Genomic DNA, 26,474 nt, shown 5'->3' on the forward strand with positions numbered 1-26,474 from the left:
GTTTGGACCTCCAGCAACCAAAAATTAAAAACAGGGTCAGAAAGTGAATGGGTGTGTTCATATATTATGGACTTGTTCAGAACGTAGTGCTTTGTTATTGTTTGTCTTGCACAAAACTAAATATTTTATGTTGATCTCACATTAATTCTGAAATTAATTGAAATTATTTTGAGGGGGACAGGAAAGGCAGGACTTGATCCTTTTGTTGTCACATCTGTAATTTGAGTAAAAGTAATAAAATGACTAAACATGTAAATCTGATTTTTTTTCCAATAAAAATCTGTAAATTGTTCTGTACAAAGAGGTGCCACAACTTCAAACATGATAGATTACGGGGTTATGATACATATTTTATAAGTAGCTCATAATCACAGTGTGGAGTTCACAAGATGGCCTTGAGAGTGTGCGGTCTGGACTGTAAAATATAAGTTTTTATCCCTATTACTGTTGCACTGTGACCCCGTCTTTCTTAGTATAAGTAAGTGACAATGAGCCTGTATTTTGTAAGGGTGCATATTGACAGGCGTCCTATGAAACAGCAATTCTTTATTTGATCTCAGAATTTCCTTGAAAAAGCTTACTGAAATGGAGTTTCACTTTAGGATGAAAATGGTACAACGTTCACATACCGAGACCAGTTTTGCTGGTTTTACTTTTTATCGATGTGAACGATTTTCGGAACATTCATACTACCCTTAGAGTTACTCATTACTCTTAGTCTTTTTTCTTAAATTTAAACTGAAAATATTACAAATTTATGCAAAAGCTAAAAAGAAAATGCAGCAATTAAAATAAGACGAGTTCAAGTATATATCAGGTACTTAATGCATGTTGTGCTCAGTAATCTGAGATGTAACACAATGCATTTTTAATAACTGCATTACAAATTATAACTTTTCATGTATATGTATTGACATGTTAAACATATCCAGTTAAGATTTAAAACGTGCAATAACATTTCTGAACCACACATTTTTTTTTTTTTTACAAAAAACAGACCCTTTTTATATAATGATCGGAATAAATTTGCAGAAATACATAGTACATTAAAACACAGACTAATTTAAGAGGCGATTCAATATATTAAAAAAAAAAAGGCAGTTTAATTTTCTTCTCTTCACACCCATTTTCTGAACTACTTAATTTAGGAAAGGACATCAAAGATGCAGCTGACGGCTTTGAAGCGTGTAACGGAAACTGAGCCCTGAATAGTCCTTTTCACAAAAGCTTGACTCTGGGAGCCAACCAAGTTGCAAAAGCAAATGACCCTGCCATTCCTGCCCACACAAAAAAAGGTCAGGCACCATTTTGCATGTACAATACAGCTAACTCTGAAATTCTTCCACAACCAACAGAATATTCATTCATAATGAGTTCGGTATTTGTTACTCTGTTCTCTGCAGCTTAATTGAGAGATTATTCAGAACTGGCCAATTTAAAATGCACATCCCATCAAAAGCTTAACTTGTTCATAAATGGATGCTTTTTTTTAATGTAATCCTACTTTTGTTCAGACTTTTTTTGTAAACGTGATTATCAAAAAGGACGCCTTCCCAATACACACAGATATGTTTCTAGTCAGCAAAAGTGAATCAGTGATCTACTAGTTTAGACTTCACCTCTGTAGAATATTTCATTCATTCGTGACATGAGCCACCATGTTCCATTGACCTTTATTTCTTTTTTTTTTCCTCGCTTGGCATAGGCTTAGACCACACAGCAACACTGTTGTTGCAACTAACTGTACTTAAACTTTGTGTCTGATCAACTTAAGTGTATTGGATTTGAAAACAGTTAGTCAATTGTTTCTAGTCCCTAGGTGGTGGTTTATGGTAATGTTTGCATCAATACTAACAAAAGCCATACTGCTGTACAAAGTACATCAAGGAAATGAAAGATAACATTGCTTGTTGTCAGCTCCCGCTACAATAAAGGCAGGATTTAGAGCCAGGGCAGGGATCGTTAGGGAGCCACAAAATGAATGAACTGCTGAAATTGTGGGGTTGGGGTTTTACGCCGACGGTTTAGGGACTTGCTAATGGCTAAGGCTGAACCCAGGCCATAAGATATATAACCCAGACACATTTGGGCATACAAAAGGTCAGTAAAGGCTAAGACATATGAGAAAAGATGAGAGGGCCTCTGTCATAAAACTGCATCAGTAAAAGAGTAAGTGGCAATTCCTACATGCCATTAGATCCAGTGTTTTTGATTAGCTCGACCCTCTTGAACTATCCGTCACAGAATGGCAAGAAAACCAGCATATGTGGCGCAATCTGCAGCCAGTTGGAATGATAAAGTAATAATTAAAAAAGAAAGGCGCGTATGTCTTTCAAAAAGAGGTGGTTAAAAATTATGAGCAAATGATAAGAGAAATGTAGAAACAATTTACTGATGGCAGGTAAAAACACAGAAAACAAAGTTTTACCTGGTGCTCTTGTAGGCAGCATCAAAAGCACAGAAATGTTTCAGGTGTAAGGGAATCTAAATCAAAATGAAAAGAGAACAAAAAGATGTGGCCAATCGTATTGAACACTATAAAGGTGTCCAATGTATGCGGTCATTTTGTTAAAGGCACAAACGTGTAATTTTTTATTTTAAATGTGCCCTCTATTTCTTTATGCTCCTTTCTCATTATTTAGTAATTCTTCTTAAATATGTATATTCTTTTTATATATATATATAAATATTATATATGCAAGTAGGTGATTTTCTTTGTTTTATGGCATTGTATAAAGCAAATTAAAAAAAAAAGAAAACGAAAAAGCCTGAATATTTGCTACACTCTTGCTAATACAATAGCATGCTTAATTTTAAGAACACCGTTACCCCTTATTTGAAGTCTAACCTCTGGATGCCTGCTGTGTTGCTAGATGCTAGAATGTCAAAGGAAATAAGTGAAAACACATCTCGTCATGTGGTAAATTGCCTGTTGAAAAGAAACGTACTAAGTTCCTGATTTGAATGTTGCTTGAATGCGGAGAGATTTTGTCTCACCGACTTGGACTAATCTAGTCAGCACACACAAAAAGACTTTGGAACAAAAGGCACACTACAGAAAGCAGGTAGACTGCCGCCTGGCTTGTTTTATTTCATTTGCTTTGCTTACTTCACAGGCAATAAAATTGTTCTGTATTCTAAAATAGAACATGAATATGCACATATATATAAATATACATAGATGTAATGTTGTATATTTGATATGCTACATACATGTATAAATAAATATATGAAACATTCCATATGTACACACATTACATATGCTGTACATATAAAAATCACATTCCTTTAACATAACTTATAATTCAGACATCTCCTTTTACATTTCTAATCTTATATATATATATATATATATATATATATATATATATATATATATATATATATATATATATATATATATATATATATATATATATTATTGGACTATTAATAAATTTAAAAAGTTGTGATAATAAATTAATAGCACATTAAAGAAGAGCATCAGCTACTGTATTTATTTTACAATTAAAGGCTTGTCTTTCCCTTTAAACTAAAAAATACAAAGGTAAGAAAATAACAAACCAGTTAATTTACATATATATTCTGTGAGGATTAAGCTCCACCTCAAAAGGATGCTTCAGTTACCAATATATTAGAAGTTGTATTATTATCTGTCATTATTCTGATAGGACTTCAAATGAACAAATACAAACAAATTTTCCTTTTGTCGGAGAAGCGACACAAAAAAGTGTCCTGCATGTAGCAGTAAGTGAACGCAATAGGCTGAAATGTATACTGCTTAATTTTTATTATTATTATTTTTTTTTTTTAGATAACGGATGCTTTATAAAGACCCTACCTTGTAAGAGCCTTCATTAGTGGTCCTGATGCTCACATCAAGTAAAGAAAATACAAATTTCAAGATGAAAGACCTTCTACTTCAAAGCTCCATCATCTGCTTTTTACCACCCATGGACAAGAAAGAAATAAAAGGAGCTTTATTAAAAAGCAGTAACTGAAAGAAACAAATTTAAATTGCACTAAAAGTGCAATGTACAATATCCACTGAAGGAGTTGGTAAATGTTTTAAATAAAATATATTGAGCCAAATGTTTTCAGAAGAAGAAAAATATTACACATATAAAACAGAATGTTCTTTTTTCATTCAAGAAAAAATGAAATGTGATAATTGGGCATAAAAGGGATAGATCATCTTAAATGACAACATGCTTTTAGATAGAAATGTTGAATTTCAAGGACATTTAAACATAAGCTGTCATTATGGTCTGATTCACTGTTTATTCCTTTGATATGCATCTCCTGACCTGTATATAAAATTCATACTTTCAGGAGTGACATGTGCAAGCCTTGGACAACCAAGGGAAAAGGCATATTTCCTGACCTTGTAACCATGGCAACCTTTTGCTGATTGGTAGCAGTTGGGCTATCCATCCTTTGACTCTGAAGGCAAGTGTTTGAGGTTTCTGGCTTTGTTTGTTAATATTACAATATTTACATGAATACACAAGATTTCGTATAATTTGTGTATTTTTCGCAAATTCAAGAAGAAAGTTTCCCTCTAAAAGTATATCCAGTATATCAGAGCCAGACTATGTATAAAAGTGTGTGTGTGTGTGTATGAGCGTTAGTGTCTTAAGTATATATACATTAAAAAAAATGAAAAAGGGTCCAAAAATGTAATGTGGTAGACGTGTCAAAGTCATATACGTTTATTTTTTCCACTTTGTCCTTCACTTCAGCGTCAGGAATGTAATAGTAATGCATTATAAGAATGATTAAAATACAAGACTGAGTTCAGGCTAATGCATGTGTATTTAACTGTAACTTTAAATTAGAATTTTCAAGCAAGACTTCAGTTTGGCTTAAGATAAAACTAATTGTTTCTAGTGTAATAAAGTTTTCAATGACTGTGTGTGTTGGCCTCTTTCTATAGCTAAATAGCATCAGTCAATGAAATCAGTTTTTGTCAATATAAGAAAATGATTCTGATATAGTTTTTCCTGCTCTGCAAAAAATCTACTGCTTTCCGCCCTACCCATTTCAGTTTGATATACCTTATTACTTGACTTTTATCTTTTTTTTTTTTTTTTTTTGCTAAAAACACTAATTCAGCCATTCTAATGAAGAATTCATTCCAGGTCAAGAAAATATGCATACCCCTAAAAAGGTTCTCATTTAAACCCATTGAAATCATTAAAGATAAAGGCATTCTCAATGTACAGGAACTCATTATTGCTTTAATATTAATTTATCCTTCATTTCCTTTTACAGATAAAAAGAATTTATGAAAATGGTGCCTTTCTTTCTTTCCTTCTCCTCTCACACACATATATAGAAGGGAATCTTCAAGGAATATTATGAAATTACAGTGAAGATGTGTGTGGGTAACATTAATGCAAAATTGGACGCCTGTGATATTAAAGAAAGATATGTATCTCTAGAATGTATAATGCAACATTTTAATCATTCAGGACCGCAACAAAAAAAAGATCAAAGCTCACCCTTCTCAATCATCATATTTCAAACTCAGAACTCTTACCTCACAGCTTGACTATAATGTTGAGATTTTAACAATTAATTTTAAATATGTGTAGTCTCTCTGGGACCTATTTAGATGTATGTCTGTTTGAAAATGTCACCCTTACTTTCTCTTCCTTTCACATTTCACAACTGCTGTCCAATTCACTTTATTGTGCTCCTTTTGGTGCATGTATATCTTCTCTTTCAAATTTTTTTTTAACTTTTGAATTATAGAATTTATTCCATTTAAACCATTTCTTTAGAGATACTAATACTTGTCACATTTTATGGAATTGTGAAATCCTGCTGATACACATGAGGTTCAGTGGAGAAAAAAATGTGATACTTCTATAAGGCAAAGGAAATTGTTTTTGCCATAGAATCAGACAAACTGCTGCCAACTCATAATTCTTATTTAGCATACAGTTAAATTTATGCACTAGGAAACGGAAAATCACAAAAGATTACAATTAAAGTTGCAGAGGATATGCCATATGCATCTAAATCATGATGCAATTGTTTACACATCATAACTTCAATAAGCCACAGAACGTGATGTCATAAATTTCAAGACGCACTTTCTCAGCCGTCTGTAACTACAGTACCCTCCTACAGTACGGATCTGCATTCCAGCCACATTTTTAACATGGATAAAAAAAAATATATATATATTTACAAATCACCACTTTGGTTTTGATTTGTTCAGTGCAGTCAGGTTATTAGGTTGCAATGGTGTGCCATTTCAAAATGTCCTAGCTTATTTATTCCCTTTAATAAGACGACTGCTTATTGTGCCATATGCAAACATTTCAAACACTTAAATAACCTCTTTATTATGTAGATCAGTTTAAAACAGCTAATCAGTATGATCCTGTTGGTACATCTCATATATAATAAAAACGATTATGCCTTGATAAAGAAAATAATAGAATCAAATATCAAGAATGTCATATCTGAAAATGTATTTACTAAGAAATGCTGTCTTGGCATAAAATATCAAAATGCTTTTTTTTTTTTTTTTTCTCCCTCACTGTTGCATTAATTGCAGCATTTTGCAAACAAGGATGTCTGATTGATACAACAATGTTAAATTCTTGTTGAAAGTAAATGTTCCTTAAATAGGTACCACAACATTTTATTTCACATACCGTGGATGCTTCAACAACCATGTTGCATTTTATTAATATCATAATTCAAATAGAAATTCATTTAACCCCCCTGGTACTCATATCACAGCTGAAAGTTGCAAATTCTAGGTGGCAGGGCCTAGACAGTAATTTCAAATTTTAATAACAATTTCTCTCCTCCAGCCACTGCTATATTGAATGAAAGCATAAATTGCTATGGCTGACCGCTAGTACTTATAAAAGCAATCTGGCTTCCCCCACTCTCATCTCCGCATCTCTGCTGTATCCCTCAGCAGTATTAATGATAGCAGGAAAGGTCACATGATAAATGAGTGACAAAAGAATCAAAACATATTAGCCTATAGCTTTGTTATCAGTATATGGCAGAGATGACAGAAAATTGTATTTTCCTCTGAATAATTCTGTGTTACATTTTGCTGGCTAGGCAGACTAAATTAAGAAGAAATTTCTGTCTCTGACTGTTTGTCTCTCCTCCTGACACAGTCAAAGTAATAATACACATTAATAACAGGGAATGTGCAGTGGGATGAGGCTGGAAAAAGTCAGAAACAGTCAGTCTATTTTAGTCTTTCAAGGTGCTGCTGAATCTCAGTACAGTATGCATCAGACTCCCAACTCCATTAACATATTTTCAAAATATCAGAGACTAAAACAAAACCTTATTTTTTTTTTTATTTTTTATTTTACATTATTTGGGGATCAGGCAGCACACGTACTCGTTACGGTCTAAAATATCTTATGCATTAGTAAATGCACTTCAGTGCCCCACAAATGCAGATTATTTGCTTAGGGTCACTTGAAAAGGTCAAACTACTGAAATGGAACTTTGAGTTTACGGAACAGTGCCTCTAAGATTACATAAAAAAGGTATCTGTCAGCGGGCAAGTTATTCACACAAACGACTCATCCCCCCAAAAACAGTGTCAAAAAAAAAACCAAACTCTAACCCTACAAACGGCACAGTAAGCCCAAACCCTGGGTAATCCGTTACCTCCTCCAGTGATTAGCACCAATTTGTTGTACACTCTAGAGCTGTTAAACTAACAAAAAAATAATGAAATTTAAAAAGAAAAATTAAATATAAAGTCAGGCAACATTTCAGTAGAAACAAGATTGCCCAAAGGACATGGACAGGAAACAGAAATCAGTCAGATTGTCATCTCCTCTCCAGCGCACACCCTTCCTTCATTTGACTGATATGCATAAACTACACCCCCACAGAAAAGCATTCAGTAATTAGAAAGAAATACTTTGAAAAGAATAAAAATAACAATGAAATATTTTTTAAAAAGTGTACCCATTTCCAACAAAATTACTTCTGGCTTCCTTGACGTAATTGGTTCACATTTATTGCCCAAGCAATTTATTTAGCAACCCAAATTTCCTGGATCTGGCTGTTGATTGCATGGAGTTTACGTGCTCTGCTTGCATGTAGATGGGTTTTCTCCAGGCATTCCAGTTTTCTTCTCACTTCTCCAAAGATTTCCAAATTAGGTTAATTGGAATTCCAAACTGGTCCCATGTGAACATGTGCGTGAGTGGGACTTGACATGGACTTGCTACTTGTCCAAGGTTGCTTCCTGCCTTGCACTTAACGCTAAATTAGATTCAAGGACAAATTAGGTTCTTTCAAGTTGAAGTTATTTCCCCCAATTAAGTTTGCTACATAAAATTGTGTTCTAAAGGGAAGCATATTTTATAATATTTTGAAAAATTACTACCCTACTCTTGCATTTTTCGGAATGGTGTCTCAATGTGAAGAAAAGTCCTAAAAAGTATTGAAAAAGTTCAGTTTTTAATCCATAAATATTATCAAGTATTGATCCTCATCTTGAGATTAAACGCATATTGCAAAACAGAATACCCATTACGTTTCAAGCAACGAAACAATGTTCAGTCATTTGAAAAGGCTGTGCCCTTCACTTCACTACTTTTCTTCTCCCGCAGAAACCTTTCAGGGCCAAGGGCATGGACTCACCCATGTGGCAAATCAATGTATACCAAGATTGTGAAGAAATAACTTTGACTTGAAAAATATCAAACTTATCCTTTAAGCAGGTTTGAGAATATTGTGTTATAACTTGATTATTGGTAGATTATACTGCAGATCGGCGGTGGACTGAACTAACAACTTTATGGTTATTGGTCAACACATTAACCACTAGGCATCACCGCCTGTCAGTCTCCATGCTATTTTGCACATGATTCATTCTCCAAAAAATGCTATCTAGTTGACATAACGTTTCTGAAGCTTCTTAATTCAAGTTAGGGTTCTGGATGGGTTGGGGCCTATCCTGGTATCTTCTAGTGCAAGGCAGAAACGAACCCTAAATGCAAAGTCATAACTTAGATCATGTCCAAGATGTAGTGTATATCTGCTGTAAATGACTGTTTACTGACTACTTCAACGGCTTAACAATATATATGTATATCTGCTTCCTTTTACATAAATACTGTGTGTCGGCTCCAGTGCAAAGAGTAGGCATCAAATGTTACTGCCTTTCCATGACTTGATATGCGAACATTGCATAAAAACTTCTTCATCAGCAAATGATTTATCTCGTATTTGCAGCCATTAGTATTGTTTGTGTTCTTTAATTCTTTGTAATTGTGTATTTGTTCTATCATGACATTTGTATTCCTAGCAATTAGACCTCATCCAGGGTGGGCTCCAACCTCGTGCCCAATGCTTTTTGAATAGTCACTAGTTTCCTACAATCTCCATATTGATTAGGAAGTTGTAAAATAAATAAATAGCAACATTTACAGTGAATTCAGAAAGTATTCAGACCCCTTCTCTTTCTGCACACTTTATTGTGTTACAGATTTAATTTTAAATGGATAAATTGGCCATTTTTGCCATTTAATCTACACTCAATAACCCATAATGATAATGTGAAAACATGTCTTCAGAAAGTTAATTAAAAATCAAAAGTTAAAATATGTCATTCATATCAGTATATCTATACTGAGTGATGTAGTTGAAGCTGAAACCTTGACAGCCTTTAAGAAATATCTTGAGGAGACACTGGGACAACTTAGCTATTAGCTAAACAATTGAGCTTAATGGACTAAATAGTCTCCAATCGTTTGGCAAATTTCTTATGTTCTAAATAAGAATCAGCAAAAATTGTATGAACAATATTTTATTTATGCTGCATAACAAATAAGCATTAAGGAGTGAATGGTCTCTTCCTGTTTGGTAAGTTTCTTATGTCCTAATGAAGAAGGCAGAAAGGAAGTGTGAGGATTCACAAGTGAGCCACGGGGCTTATCTAAAGCGACTAAGGCTTCATACTAAAATTAAGTGAGTTTTCCAAATTCGATGACTTTTACTGGTTAATAAGCAGCTTTAACAATGGACATACTGTAAGTAACATATACAAGGTGCTTTTTTGTGAGTTTCCCAAAACCCCTCTTAATCGATGACATTAAATGTTTGCACAAAGTACTACATTGTTAACCTGCCCCTGGAGTCACAAAAATGCATTGTAAGGTGATAAAAAAAAGACAGATTAACAATTCTTTCATCAAATGATCATGTTTGGTCCTTTGGTAGGATGAAAGAAGATTGCAAAAAACAATATGAAGTAAACATGACATTAAAATTTAATAACTAAACAAAGCTTTTTTTTTTGACTCCTATTATTTCTAAGACAAATGCAAAAGAAATGACAGAGACACCATAAAACAAAAAGATACTTTTCTAAAGAAGAATTTGGCCTTATTTTAGATAGTGTGATGAAACAGCGAAGAGAATATTGTAAGCACCTGCACATCACAACCTAACCTTACTCTCTTTTCAGACTCTGCCTGGACAGCATGGTGGCAAGTTGCAAATTGTTTTGCATATGTATTTGAATAATATAATCTGTAATTTTCATTTAATTCCACACTCTTTAAATTAAATAAATAAATTCCATTATACTGTATATTTAAAATTCCCATAGTCCCGTAGAGAGCGATGGTGTATTTATTTCCAGAATATAGAGAGAGTAAGTCAGGTAAATGAAACAAAAAAATCTTTTAATTAGAAACTGGCAAACAAACCAAAATGATTTATATAATGATGGTAGTGATGATAGTCTGTCTAGAATCCACACTAGCCTGCTATAAACCCTTTGCTCCACGATAAGAAAATTGGGCATTTCCAACCTCCAACCCCCATATAGCAGTGTTGTGCAGGTGAAAATCTGATGCCTCCCGATGATTAATGAGGACAGTGGAAGTGCATTTTCCATATACTATATTTTTTCATACATGTGTATATACCTTGTTGTCTACTACATGGCCGGTTTGCTACTGTGATATATTGTATTGTTATTTGGCCACTGTCTGAAACGCAAAAGGGATAATGGCTATTACCAAGTAGTCATCTACCAACAACCTTGCTGTTCCTTTCCTTCCTTACACACAGCTGAACTGGACCACTGATAAAAACATTGTGGGTATTTTCAGGCCACTTTGCTTCAACACCCATAAAAACTCCTTGATGACTGCAAATTACCAGTATATTCAATGCAGAGAAACTTTATGGCAGGTGAAATATGGGGGTGTAACAGCTACAACTAAAATCATTTAATTTAAATAATGTGTGAATGTTGGGTTCACAAGGTTGAGGTCTGGGACACAGAAGCATAATTTAATAAATATTCTTTAATATTAATAAATATTGTTTAGTGTAGCTTTTGCTGGCCCTCACAAAATCATGTCACTGCCTATTTTTGTCTTTCCCTTTACTTTCTTTCGCATGTTTCTATAACCAATTGCAGTACAGAAAATATCTCTATCAAATTGAAGCTAGTTGCAATTTTAGAAAATAGATTTATTATTAAAAACTCTTAAACAACATAGAAGCATTATCATCATATATATAAAATCCATCGTTTGTCTGTATGTCTGTTGGCTTTTCACGTGATAAATACTTAACGGATTTACGCTGTGTTTTTTTCTATAATCTGCTTCAACATTCCGGTTGATTTTGCGATTTCTCTCATTTCGCTATGTATCATAGTTCGCTTGTGGTACAAATTTATTTGCGCAAATCCCAGAGACACGCGGGAGCTGAGAGGAGTTGGGCATGCCCTTCTCACTCTTGCTCCAGCCTCGGGGTGTACCTTACCTCCGCTTAGCTAACAAACGAGAGACATACTTCATGGATTTAGATTGTGTTTTTTTCTATAATTTGTTTGAACATTCCGGTTGATTTTGCAACGTCTCTCCTCGCAGCAAGAATCATATTTCACTTGCATGCGCAATATATTCGCGCTAATCCGAGAAAGTGGTTGTGGGCCGAGGGAGGAGGAAAGTGTGACATCAGGAGTGGGGAGCCTGGCAGGGCCCTCCTCACTGTCCTTTTTCACTAATACACGGGTGGAGCCGTGCAGCGTGGCTAGTCTTATATATGTGTAATAGGTGAAATACGTAGTTTAGTGCTTATAAAATATAATCATACAAATGCATTAATGTATTTCATCATTAAAACTATCACCGCAATTACAAATTTTAGTATTCAAAATAGCCAGAGAACTGCCAAGAAATGAATTTAATATGCTTTCTCTGACACCCGCTATCTGGTGCCAGTTTAAGAAGCACTTGGCCATCAAGGAGTTTGTTGAGAAATATGTAGACTACCACCATGCTACTTATGTTATACCAGATTTTGGGTAACTATCTTAAATGAACAATTGATTTTAAGATCGAGTTTACGACATTCTTAGCATTACTGTGCTTTCTGTAAACTCACCCCTGATCCATTATCCATAAGCTTCTTTTCTCTTAATCGATTACAACATTTTTAAGATAGTTACATTCCTAAAGAAAACGATAGATAGATTTCATTTATTCCCTGTGTTATTAGCTTATACATTTTTCTCCAGACAAAAGGTAGATAGTGATCTTGGAGAAAGATATTTGTAAGTCCCTTACAGTGACTATGAGTATTGTGATTTTTGGTTATAGCACCCTGAGATTTGTTTATGAATACATTTATGTTTAGTAATACAATTTTCGGAATTATTGCTTCTTTTTATCGTTTCTCTGGTTATGCCATTTTGTGTTTTGTTTTTTGCATGGTTATTGCCATAAAGTTTACAATCGCTGTGCTCACAGAAGTCACATGACATACTGTGTCATTGAACCTGCCAAGAAAAGATGGCAGTGCAGAAGGATCAATATTCCAGCTTTCAGATAATCTCTAAATTTATTTCACTCAAAACAAACATTCAATTATTTTTTTTAGGTAACTAACAACTTCTTAGTTTCAGTTTGACTAGGTTCTTACTTTGTATTTGAGCTCTGAATTTTAGATTATGTTTTTGACAACTGGTATTCTTTCATCCTTTATGGTACTTATAGATTCTGCACATAACACCACTCAGTAGGATCTCATCATATATTATAAAGTCAGTGTACAGGAATCAGGTAATGGGATGTTTCAGGATCATACTGGGATAGTATCCCTAGTTTTTGCTTTATTTGATTTTTTATTTTATTTGTCTTACTTATTTTTTGCTTTTGTGTTTAATGTTAATTTACTTGTGTTAGGGTTTATTATTGTTAGTTCATTTATTTTTGTTTTGTTCGGTCATTGATATAAATTGATATTAGCTCTAATTATTTTAGAGCAGTTGGGTGTTTCGCTCTGTAGGGCTCTTCAATACACCCATTGCTACAGCTTCAGTGCTGTGGCATTAATTGCTTCAACAACGTGTTACATTAAAGCCTGGCTTACATGTAAATGCCTATTATATGTGCTTTTTGCTCATTTTGGTCCTTAGGTTATTATCATTTATGTTGTTGTTGTTTATATTTATTATTGGTATAATTCTGTGTTTTCTATCAGTTTTGTTTGTTGCTTGGTTTCTATGTGTGAATGCTTGTTCTGCCGTGTCCCTTGTGTTTTGTTGGTAGTTTTCAAAAATACAAAGCCACCTGTCAGTCTCAATTGAAGTACTTGCTTCACTCTATAAAGGCTTATGGGAAATGCAGTCCCTTGTGGTACATTGAATGTGCTTGGTGAATTTTTTTTTTTGTTATTGCTACTTCTTGAATTTACTAGTTTTTCGACTCTCTTGCTGCTATTTTGTTGTTCTTATTTATGGCTAGTGTTTTGGGATTTGTTTCCTTAGGACTCCCATGTTGGCAAGTCCTTTTGCCTCTTTTTCCTTGAGCATTTTTCCAATTGTATTTAAAATAAATCTCACTTTATTAAGCTTTTTTGTTTGCCCTGGTGGAGCTTGGACTGTATTTTGTGAACACTACTTATATTTTCAACCTTTTGAAGCTAAGTGTATTTTAGCAGGGTGTAGGCTGAAGCCAGTCACTAGAGTGGGAGTTCAGGCTGCCTTCAGTTGCACCCTCTCTGGGCAAGGATTTGTGAACTCTGGTCTGCTTCCCTAGCTATTTTTACATTACTTTGTCCATTTTGGGTGAGTGGATCAGAACAAAGATGTTTTAAGCTTCTTTACTTCTTATTGTGAAATGTGTTATTTTTGCCTTCTTTGTCTGGATTTTTGAGCCTTGATTTCCTTCTGGAATTTAGGATTTTGGTTTTTGGATTGTGGCTCAGCTTTTTTGTTAATTATTAAACCAGGTTTTGTTTTCATGCCTCTTTTTGCCTTTTTCAATTTCATTAATTTGGCATTTTAAATGATGTATTATTTAATTTATTAATATTGAGTATTTATTTCATAGACTTTGTTATGCTCAAAAATAGTCTATATTATTAAAATGTTTAAATTTTGTTGAGCGTCAAAGACTATTAGGCTGTTCAGGCATTCTTGTTTGGAGATCAGTTCATAAAAAACAATTTTACATAAACAATCTGGAACAGAATGTCAGGAAAACAAAACAATTGGTGGTGGGCTTTATGTGTATTTCCAGCACTCGAATATGAGAGGTGAAAACAGTGGCTGGTTTTTCTCATACGGCTTGTGCCTCCTCCAGACCGCGAGGGGGCGTCCGTCTTGGTTGTGTAGGGGACCACGGGTACAGGGCTTGGAAGCCCAGCCCTGTAGGGACCCGTGGACACCGCCGGCGGCGCCCGATGCCGGTTTACCCTGTGTGGTCTTTGGCCGGGGATGGAGCCCGGCCGGGACGCCTTGGAAGACCGGAGGAGGGCGTGTGCCTCCTCCAGACTGAGTGGGGGCGTCCGTCCTGGTTAGGCAGGGGGCCTCGGGTACAGGGCTTGGAAGCCCAGCCCTGTAGGGACCTGTGGCCACCGCCAGGCGGTGCCCCGGTGCCAAATTATCCCGGGAGCCCGGCACTTCCGCCACACCAGGAAGTGCCGGGGGGAAGACTTTGGGTGGCCAGGAAAGCAGCCGACACTTCCGCCACGCTGGGGCGTGGCTAAAGAGAAGATGCCGGAAACACCTGGGGCTCATCCGGGGCATTATTTAAGGGGCCGCCTCCATCCAGTCAGTTAGTGGATGTCGGGTGGAAGTGGACAGAGCTGGAGAGAGGACAGGAGGCGGCCAGGACAAAGGCACAGAGACTGTGGGCCCTGGACTTTGGGGGATTCAGTGCCAAGGGCGCTGGGGTTGTGAGTGCACGTGACTTTTATGATTATTGTATATATTGTAAATAAACGGTGTGTGGGGAGAAAAATATGTTGTCCGTCTGTCTGTGCCGGGGCCAGCGTTTACAAGTTAAAGAAGTTCACAGACGAAGAAGAAGACATTGCATTTATGTAGTGCTTTTCAAGGCACCCTAAGCACTTTACATAGGGGCTGGGGGCACTTCAACCACCACCAATGTGCAGCATCCACCTGAATGATGCAATGGCAGCCATTTTGCACCAGTATGCCCTCCCCTCATTAGTTATTAGGTGGTGAAGAGGTGAGAAAGATAGTTAGAGACACCAGAACCAATGACCATTTCCTTAAAGTGCATTATTAAAATTGTTTTGACACTCACCATCATAACAGTAATCTCTCTGCCAAGGACAGGATGCAGCGAATTTGAGTGGTTCCTACTGCTTCTGAAATCACCAATCCAGTCTTTTTTTACTTTCATTTCATATGCTTAATGTCTCAGATTAATGAAGGTCAGATTTCATAAACAGTGTTATTTGCAAGCTATGAACTTTATATCTTAATTTTAAGAGTTGTAATATAGACGCTACATAGCTCCCGACCCAACACAGACTCACACTGAGGCATGTGTAAAACACTAAGAATTTTTATTTTTCTTCACCTGTGGGGCACGTCTTCCCCGTGAACCCCACAGGCAAAACACAGTCCAAAAAGCACTTTAAGGCAACACAAAATACTCTTCTGGCACCACCACTCCTCCCGTCTAGCTTCGTCCTCAACCTCCCGACTCTGGCCCCTGAGTGGTGGTGGCTGGCCCCTTTTATAGCCCACCCAGAAGAGTTCCAGGTGCTTGACCACCTGGTCCCAATTGCACTCCCGGGTGGGGCTGAAGATTTGCCCAGCCGGGCTGTGCAATCCACGCAGCACCCCCTAGTGGTCACCCTAGCTCCCAACCAGGCAGTGAAGGACTCCATCTCCCATGGAGCCCGGCGGGAGGTTGGGGAATCACCGTCAGCCAGGGAGCCTGCCACCAAGCGTCCCGGGGGAGGTATTGAGCTGCCCATGGTTGCTCCACCGTAACATATGCAGCAGGGACATCCCGGCTATCCGTCATAGAGTCATCTAAAATAATTTATTGAATGTAAGGATCTAAGGTTATGTCCACATCACTAGATTTTCATTAAAAAAATTAAGACATTAGTCTCGATTTTCACCTTTCGTCCACACTACTCCAGCCCTCCAGAGCTGTATATTTCTGAAAAATGCCAGCTTGGTATTGTAGTGTGGGTGGGTGAAAACAGGGAGCTTTGAAAACACAGACTCTAACTGCACTCTGATTGGTTTGTGCGTATTACATTACCCTTCCCTGATTGGATCCTGGTCATTACATTTTCTCAGGTGCTCACCTTCTGCTCATGTGATACTCTCAATAGCAATTCCACCTCATCGTAATTACAAATAATCGTTTTTATTCTGTTTGATTGCTCATTTGTTCTGTGATTTTGTATTTATCATTGCTGTTCTCCACATGTAAACACAAGCTGCAAATGAATGCCTAGCTTGGATGACACTTTCTCTTCCTGTTCCTGCCAATGCGCACATGCCCAGTGCAGACAAATGGCTATGTCATATGCTTTTTCAGTCCTTTTAGTGTGGCTGGAGATACTTTCACAAACAATGCAAGAAGACTAGTTCGTATGGAGAAATCAAATTCCAGGCAACATTTATTGTTAAGCCAAAAAAGTTTTTACTTACAATTATAAATTCAAGGATAGATTTGGATACTATAGTCCATACCTGTCCGTACACAGGCTTGAAACTTGTGTTTAGTTGCATGATATTGTTGTTAAATGGCTCAGTTTATACTTGAAATTATTTTCAGTATTATGATTATTAATATTGATCACTAAATTTGAAGGTTAGATGTACTGCCTCTTAGGGCTCAGAACTGGGACCATTACACTTTTTTTCTATATGCAGCCTTTACAACAGTTTAAAAACCTAATATTCAGTTTTATTTGTATGTGGATGACAATAAGCTGAATTGATCTATTAATCAAACTAAAAGAGCTCTTACCAAGCATGTCAAAATAATCATTTCAGGAAGTAAAAACTTTGGGAAAGCAATAACTATTTGCTCTTTTTAACACAGAAAAAAATTGCATAAGTTGGTGGAACCATTTAATTTAGACGGTGTGACCATTTAATAGCTTTGCTAAATAGGGCATACTAGTTCATTTTTATCCTTTACAATTTTCTTACACGTAGTAACCATATTACCAAAACATATTTTTTTAGCTGAAAAGATTAATCCATATCTCACAGTACAGAACAACTGAATACAGCAGTGTCTTATATACACAACTAGCAAAATACCAGCGCTTCGTAGCGACGAAGTACTGTCTTAAAATTTTTATTAAGAAGAAAAGTAAACCTTTTTAAATGGAGGGAAAATATACCAATAATTATTTGTTAAGGATCTTGTTGCATACCACGTTGTCAGTTCGGCCCTCTGGTTGTAATATGACCAAACTCTGTGCTGAGCTTACTCTTGAGCATGCAACGTACAGTTGGCCATGTGTTTTGCCCAGAGGGGACTGGGCAGTCTAATGGTCTGGAATCCCTGCAGATTTTATTTTTTTTCTCCAGCCGTCTGGAGTTTTTTTTTTTTCTGTCAACCCTGGCCATCGGACCTTACTTATTCTATGTTAATTAATGTTGACTTATTTTATTTTCTTACTGTATCTTTTATTTTTCTATTCTTCATTTTGTAAAGCACTTTGAGCTACATTTTTTGTATGAAAATGTGCTATATAAATAAATGTTGTTGTTGTTGTTGATGTGAAAAGTAGTTTTGTTTCAAATCTCACAGCTTGGATTGCTGCTGTCATAATCGGTTTGAGTTTCATGCTTTGTTTCAATTACGACAGTATTTGCAGGACTTGTGTTGAAGTGACATTCAGCATCTGTCAAGCGTTGTAAGCAAAGCAATAGTAGACATGTGTTAGGTGAACTGTGAGCAACTATCGATGATCACTTATATTAAAGCACTAGCAAAATACCCGTGCTTCGCAGTACTGCCTTAAAATTTTTATTAAGAAGAAAAGTAAACCTTTTTAAACTGAGGGAAAATATACCAATAATTATTTGTTAAGAATCCCTTTGTATAGCACATTGTTAGTTCGGCCCTCTGGTTGTAATATGACCAAGCTGTGCGCTGAGTTTACTCTTGAGCATTACAGTTGGCCATGTGAACAGTAATCTTGCCTCAAATCTCACAGCTTGGATTGCTGCTGTCATAATCGGTTTAAGTTTCATGGTTTGTTTCAATTATGACAGTATTTGCAGGACTTGTGTTGAAGTGACATTTGGCATCTGTCAAGCGTTGTAAGCATACAACCGGTTTCATCGATAACTTCACATCCAGCTTTTGAGAGTTTAAACATTCAGAAACATCAAAGTGTCCACTACTGAAATCGTCACCTGTGAATCTAAGATGTTTAAGAAAATTGTCGGTTGTCGAAAGGTGTAAAATATTTGGACATTTCGGTACACTTGAATGCGACAACCGAACAATTCAGCGGCAGCCATCAACTCACATGCAGATGCATAGGTGAAGGGCTTAAACATTTCACTCTTCTAGTGCTCCTGTGTAGTATAATTATCTCCTGTACCGTCATCAGTCCACACCTTGAACCTGTCCCAGTCATTCAATACATAAGACACAATGTTCCTCCAGATATCAAGAGTGAGCCTGATATGGCCGTGCAATATGTAACAAAGAGAATGGAAAAGGTAGGTGCTATCTCCGGGCATGGAAACCACTCGGTAAGTGACAGTTCTTTGATCGATCGTGATCACCTCGATAGACATGTTAATGGGGGTATGGTTGGAATGATAAAGGAAATGGGTACCTGGGCAATGTAAAGTAAGTCTAAAATACCTACACAATAACTATAATCGTAATAAATGAACAATAAAACAGCGGAGAAGCCATGGATTAAACAAAAAGGCTGTAGTTATCAGTAGGGAGACGTGAATCCCGTGGCGAAGCAAGGAAGGGAATGTAGAGACTTGAGCGACGGACGGCCTTATATAGGTAGGGACCCAACGCCGCCTCACACGGTGACCGAGCTGCAGGCTATGGACGTATATATGTACGTAAGTAGGATTCAGTTAGCGTTGGGAACCCGCATACGAAATTTCTTGAAGATGGGCCCATAAGTAACAAAGACCGTTGGAAAGTTCAATATGGCGGCCGACAGTGGCGTCTTACCACGGAAATAAGTATGTACATCGGTTTCAGTTAGTGCAGGGAAGCTGCCTACCAAATTTCATGAAGATGGGGCCATAAATAAGAAAGTTCAACATGGCGGATGTTGTTGACTGTTATGACCGTTACTCATAGAATTTCGAAATGAAACCTGCTTAACTGTTGTAAGTAAGCTGTAAGGAATGAGCCTGCCAAATGTCATTTTAATATAGATTCAAACACCTCTGATTCCATGCTACCAATGAATCCAAATGAAGCTAGAGGCATAGTTACTATAACTAGTAATACGTAGTGTGAAAAGGATCAACAGACACAGAAAGAGGTTTGGGGGATTACTCGAAATAGGCTGCCTAAAAATGAGGTTGTGGTTCAGAGTTTACAGATTCCAGTCCAAAACGAGAACAAAAAGACAGAAAAACATGACAGCTTTAAAGACAGGCAGGGTAAGAGATGTCAACGGAGCAGGAACTGAAAGTGTCGTCATTGGGCCCAGAACCAGAGGTGATGTTATCGGGGCCAAACCCGGACGTGATGTCATCAGATCCAGATGAAATTTCCTGTGGTAGGTCTGCCGATGAGAAAGAATAAGGATTAGTGCACTCTGCCATCCTCAGGGCTGTTATGAAATTACGTTCATTTGAGCCTTTATCTGCCTCCGATGCACATGTGTGTGTCAGTAGGGAAAACAAATGGAAGAAATCTTTGGAAAAGCAATTCAGATAGAGACCCCTTTCCAAGTAGGTTGGGTGTGCAATGGGTGTCAAACAATGGGGTAAATACAACACTTAAAACAGAATGCAAGTAACCTAAACAGAGGTTATGTTCATGTAATAGGCTACTGGAGAGTAAATACTCAATAACATCTTGACTGTCTAAATCAGGGGTGTCCAACTGTGGTCCTGGTGGGCCGCAGCGGCTGCAGCTTTTCATTTTACCCCTGTTCCTAATCAGTGACCAGTCTTCACTGTTAATTAATTCCTTTTCCCTTCATTTGAATGGCCCTGTTTTTAAGGATTCAGTCCTCTGATTTGATTTGTTTCTCATTAAATGAGATGTGAAACGAGCCAACAGGTGACCAGCTAAATCGGAACTTCAAACTCCAGCCAATTTCACTCCACCAAGTTTCTTAAATAAAGCCAGTATTGAATATCATGACTTGTTGCTGCTCTCATTCTGCCAAAACAAGCTGTTGATTTTCTGTTTTTCCAAGACCACTGTCAAGATGATTTGGTGACCTGAGCAGACCAACATGACCATGGCCTTCACCTTTCTTTATTTTCAGGTTAGTTGGTCATGTGGCGACTTGTTTTTTTTTGTCTCATTATTGTTTGGCTGCTTATTAAGGAAAAAGAAACAACTAAGGGGTCTGAGTCACATCAATAAAAACTAAGGCAAGACAAGTGATTCAGCAGTTAAAACGGCTCGCTAATTAAGAAGATGGTTAGAATGAAAACCTGCAGCCACTGTGGCCCACCAGGCCCGGAGTTGGACACTCCTGGTCTAAATGAAACTGAAGCACATCACTGAATCCCCTCAGCAGAGCTTCCCCTCTTCTGCAAAGTTGTGTTCTTGAATGAAACTTGTCGTTTCTGTAGCATACAAAGTACAGCATAATTTTCATGTCCACATCTACTTACAGTATCAGATGATAGACAATCATCTGGTCGCAGGGCAGTGCTTAACGAACAAACCCCATTATTATAGCAAATATGGTGATGCACAAACACAGCTGTTGTCATCCCTCCATGATTATTTTTTTCCAGGAACATAATGTTTCTCCCCAATCAAAGAAGTCAACAACACTCCCATGGGGTGTTTAATGTTATGTTCTGGCTCAATTGAAGGCTTGCTGTGTGAAGTGCAACTGAACTAACTGGAGATGGAAACCAAGAAACTAATCATAACATGATTGAGCACAAAAACAAGCAAACTTTGAGTGTGAAAACACTTTAAGATGACTTTTACCTTGATTTTCTTCCCCTTTTAATTCAAAAACATAAGAATGTTCTTTTCTTTCTAAACAGATGGTGTTTGCTCTCAAACACTGAACAGTCTTTACTCTAATACCTAAGGCATTTAATTTTCCCTTATGCTTTAACCTACCTGAATCTAGACTGTTCTTTGTTTGTTTTTCTTCAAAATATTATACTTTTTCTTTATTCTACCTCATTAAATTCTGTTCATTTTTGTGTTATGTTTCCTGCTTTTTTTCCCCAGTTTAATATTGATTTTTCTTTTGTTCTTTTCCCAAAAAGCTCTAGGATTTTTCACTTTACTTACAGTATAAATTTGATTCTTCTTCATTCTTTTCATCAGAAAGCTCTACAGAGAAATCAGTAATTTTTTCAACTGAAATAAAGACAAGATGGTTTAAGAGTGGTTAAAAAATTAAACAAACGTTTTAAATAATTTATTCATGTGAATCAAAAAATGAGGTTCAAATAAACAGTTACCTTAACAAATATGACATTTGAACATTCCAAGCTCAATCCATTACTGCTTTTAATCAAGCATTAACACTTTCTGAAATTGTAGATGCTATCAAATCAATGGAGAGTGGGAAATCCTCTGGCTTAATTAAAAATAAAAAAAGAAAAGAAAAACTTCAGTATTCACACCACCAATGTGATGTTCCGTGAAGCTTCCAATGACAAATCACTCTTAAAGGCAGACTCCCATTTAGTTGCCTTTACTTTTTCTAAAATTGATCCATGTAATCTTTTATTGTTGATCCCAGTATTGCTGCCATTGCCTGTGAAGACTTTGCCCTTATTTTGTACTCCATTTTTTTCTGCACTCCCCAAAACAAAAAACATTTTGGTTGTGAGAGTGCCCTTCAATGGACTTGTGAATTTCCCCTTGGGATTAATAAAGTATCTATCTATCTATCTATCTATCTATCTATCTATCTATCTATCTATCTATCTATCTATCTATCTATCTATCTATCTATCTATCTAGTGCCACATTCAGAGTGGATACCTGGTAGTGTGTCTGTCAGTGACATGACTATCAAAAGCCATTTGCACATCTAGATTCTCCTTTGCAGATGATGCAGCCTGCAGAATAATTTGCAAGTACATCTACAGTACTTCTGTAGCCAAAGGTATGAAGTGTGCGACTGTGATCTCTAAGATTTAGTCCACACATGTTTGTTTTATTTAACACAAGTAAATGAGGCCATAAATACATACAGCTAAAGCCGTGCAGACCATCTGGCAGGGAAAAACACTACTGCCATGTAAGCAACCTGACAGGGAGATAGGAAGGAAGGAAAAAGTGGAAGACGACTCAGGTAGGATATTTAAAAAGTACTGATGTGCTCCTTGTTTGGTGATGATCAACATATGGCCAGGGGCCGCTATTTGCTATTTAGAATGTCCTTATAATCGAATCCCATCATGCAGCATCCTCAGTTCAGATTCCACGCTCAGTTTGTACAACAACAACAACAACAACATTTATTTATATAGCACATTTTCATACAAACAGTAGCTCAAAGTGCTTTACATATTAAAGAATAGAAAAATGAAAGACATAATTATAAAAAATAAATCAACATTAACATTGAATAAGAGTAAGGTTCAATGGCCAGGGGGGACAGAAAAAACAAAAACTCCAGACGGCTGGAGAAAAAATAAAATCTGTAGGGATTCCAGACCATGAGACCGCCCAGTCCCCTCTGGGCATTCTACCTAACATCAATGAAACAGTCCTCTTTGGATTTAGGATTCTCACGGAAGGGCTTGATGATGATGATGGTCGCGTAGACTTCTTCCTTTTAATCCGTCCATCATTGTTGGAGCATCATGAAGCTTTGAGTAGGTGGAGGTGGCGCAGGCCACCACCACAAAGAAACTGGAAAAAGAAACAGAAAAGACAGTAGGGGTCAGTACCGATTTTAGAGCCACCATGAATAGTTGTTATGATGAATTGAACATACAGAGTATCAGGATTAAGTTAAATTACGATTAAAATGAAGTTATAAAAAGGCCATGTTAAAGTAATGTGTTTTCAGCAGTGTTTTAAAGTGCTCTACTGTATCAGCCTGGCGAATTCCTATTGGCAGGCTATTCCAGATTTTCGTGCATAACAGCAGAAGGCCGCCTCACCACTTCTTTTAAGTTTTGTTCTTGGAATTCTAAGGAGACACTCATTTGAGGATCTGAGGTTACGATTTGGAATATAAGGTGTCAGACATTCCGATATATAAGATGGGGCGAGATTATTTAAGGCTTTATAAACCATAAGCAGAATTTTAAAGTCAATTCTGAATGACACAGGTAACCAGTGTAGTGACGCTAAGACTGGTGTGATGTGTTCTGATTTTCTTTTCCTAGTTAGGATTCTAGCAGCTGCATTCTGCACTTGTTGCAAACGATTTATGTCTTTTTTGGGTAGTCCTGAGAGGAGTGCATTACAGTAATCTAGTCGACTGAAAACAAAGGCGTGAACTAATTTCTCAGCATCTTTCAGTGATATAACAGGTCTAACTTTACTTATGTTTCTTAAGTGAAAAAATGCTGTCCTAATGATCTGATTAATATGTGATTTAAAATTCAGATTACAGTCAACAATCACCCCTAAGCTTTTTACCTCCGTCTTGACTTTTAATCCTAATGTATCCAGTTTATTTCTAATAGCCTCATTGTATCCATTATTGCTGATCACTAAAATTTCAGTTTTCTCTTTATTTAACTTGAGAAAATTACTATTCATCCATTCTGAGATACAAGTCAGACATTCTGTTAGTGAATCAATAGAATCGGGGTCATCAGGTGCTATTGATAAGTACAGCTGTGTGTCATCAGCATAGCTGTGGTAGCTCACGTTGTGCCCTTTGCAGAGTTTGCAGATTCTCTTTCTGAGTTTCTGTACTATGGTGGTCCTCCTTATCACAAAGACATGCACATTAAATGGCAAATCTGTCAGGGTGGAACACACTGGAAATAAAAATAGAGTATTGTATAAAAGTAAACCCTTTTATGCAAAAATTAAAAAATAAATATCTTTGCTGGCACTGAAATTCATTAAGCATCCCATTTGTTTCCACAGTCCAAACCACTCCCTTTCTTACCTCCCTTCCTTCTTTGGGGCTGTTTTTCACTGCATTGTACTTATGGCTGAGTGATCATTGGCTGTTAGCTTCATAGACACAAGAGCCCACCACTAGACTAGCTACTTGCTACAACAAAATAAGACTGCTTTCATTTCTTGCATAGCATGTTGCAGAGAATTGCAGAGATTGTTTTCAGTCACTGGGCGTGCCACACTGCACAACTGAGAGCAACGGGCGTTGTCATGTATGCACGTCGGTGGACCTCCTGACAGGCTCAGGCAAGGTCCGTGATAGCCTGCCACAGGGTGCTGTCGCTGACTTTCTCTTCTCCTTCTCTTTCTTTGAAGATACTTAGCCCAACCCCTTCAGGAACTCTCCAACATAAGAAGCTGGCTGGCCAGAGACAAGTCAGCAGTTGACTACCACGAGACAGAGCTGCCAAGTGATATATTGTTTAAGACTGAAGGCTATGCAAAGTAGCATTAATACTGCCAGAGCAGCAGTTTACTTTGTTTATTGATTTTGGGCATTTTTTGTTCGCTTTTTCCTCATACCAAAGGGATTGACCTGGCTGGCGTTCCAAATATTCCTGTGTTGCCCATCCTGCATTACCGCTTTCGGCTGTAGTATATTGCGTGACTTCCTACAACTCACTGTGATTTTCTTTGGATTTTGAAAATGAACACCAAACTGTCTGAAAAGTGTGGACAGCAGCTTAAAAGATACATGTTAGGTTTAGTATGAATGTATTTGTGAGGGTTCTTTATAGCGAACTTTCAACCCTCCAGTGTTCATTTCTACTCTTGAGCTCTAAGATACTTAGATATATATATATGGCTCCTGGTCGCCATGTATTATTAAAAACAAGCTTAGAAAATTACTGAATGGATAATATATCATGAAGAATTAAAAGTGTTGGCTACTGGAGACTTTTATGTTCTTGGATTACCTTGCAGCTGTTAATATCATACTTCACACTTTTTGCATAAGCAACATTAAAAAGTTATAATATTGTCAGATAATAGATATTGTGACTTTCATTATTCGCTCAAGAAAGTCTAATTTAGATCTTAATGTTACAGACCAATTTCAAATGTATTCTTTCTTTATAAAGTTTAAGAGAAAATTATATTATCAGAGTTTAAAGTTTACTTTAAAAAGCACTGAGACAGCCTTAATTCATATTTTAAATGTCATTCCAATTCCCTTAGATGTACAAAATGCTACCAACATCTTGCATTTTGATTTAAGAATAACTTTTGATTGTGTTAACAGTAGCATTCTGTTCTAAAGGCTTGAGAATTTACTTCTTCTGTCAGTGTCTTCTTCGTCTTCTTCTTCTTCATCTTCTTCTTTCTCTTCATCTTTCCCTACTTCCACGCAGGGTTGATGTTTAATAGATTTCGGGGTGATTTTTATCCCATTAGGGGATATTTTTCTGAAAGAAAAATGAATTTAATTTTATATGCTGTAAAAGCCTTGTATTTATAGATAAAACCGAATAACGCTTTTTCAAAATCCTAATTAACTGCCCTTATGAAGCAAAATAATGGATAAATGAAGCTGTGTTTTTAAATTCAAAAGAAAACAGGAGTTCTTTAACTAAGTGGGAATTATTAAATCAATGTTGAAAAGTACAAATTGAATTGGCCTGAACTTTATGTTTGCTAAATGTACCCAAAATGTACATATTATCACTAAATGAACCTTTAATCATTGCCATATCATCTATGATCTACATTCTGTATCTTAGAAATGTTGTTGTTTGTTAAAAATTTCAAGCAGTATTAATGATTGTCATGTTTAATTGTCAGCCTCTTCAAATGATTCACTAACTAGACTCTAGTTAATTTAAAACTCTAGTGGAGATCATAGCAAAAAGTAAAAAGTATGACTACATCACTTCAATTCGCTGTCTAACAGTTAAGTTTAGAGTC

Source organism: Polypterus senegalus, chromosome 5 (assembly GCF_016835505.1).
Source record: "Polypterus senegalus isolate Bchr_013 chromosome 5, ASM1683550v1, whole genome shotgun sequence".
NCBI classification, from domain to species: Eukaryota; Metazoa; Chordata; class Cladistia; order Polypteriformes; family Polypteridae; genus Polypterus; species Polypterus senegalus.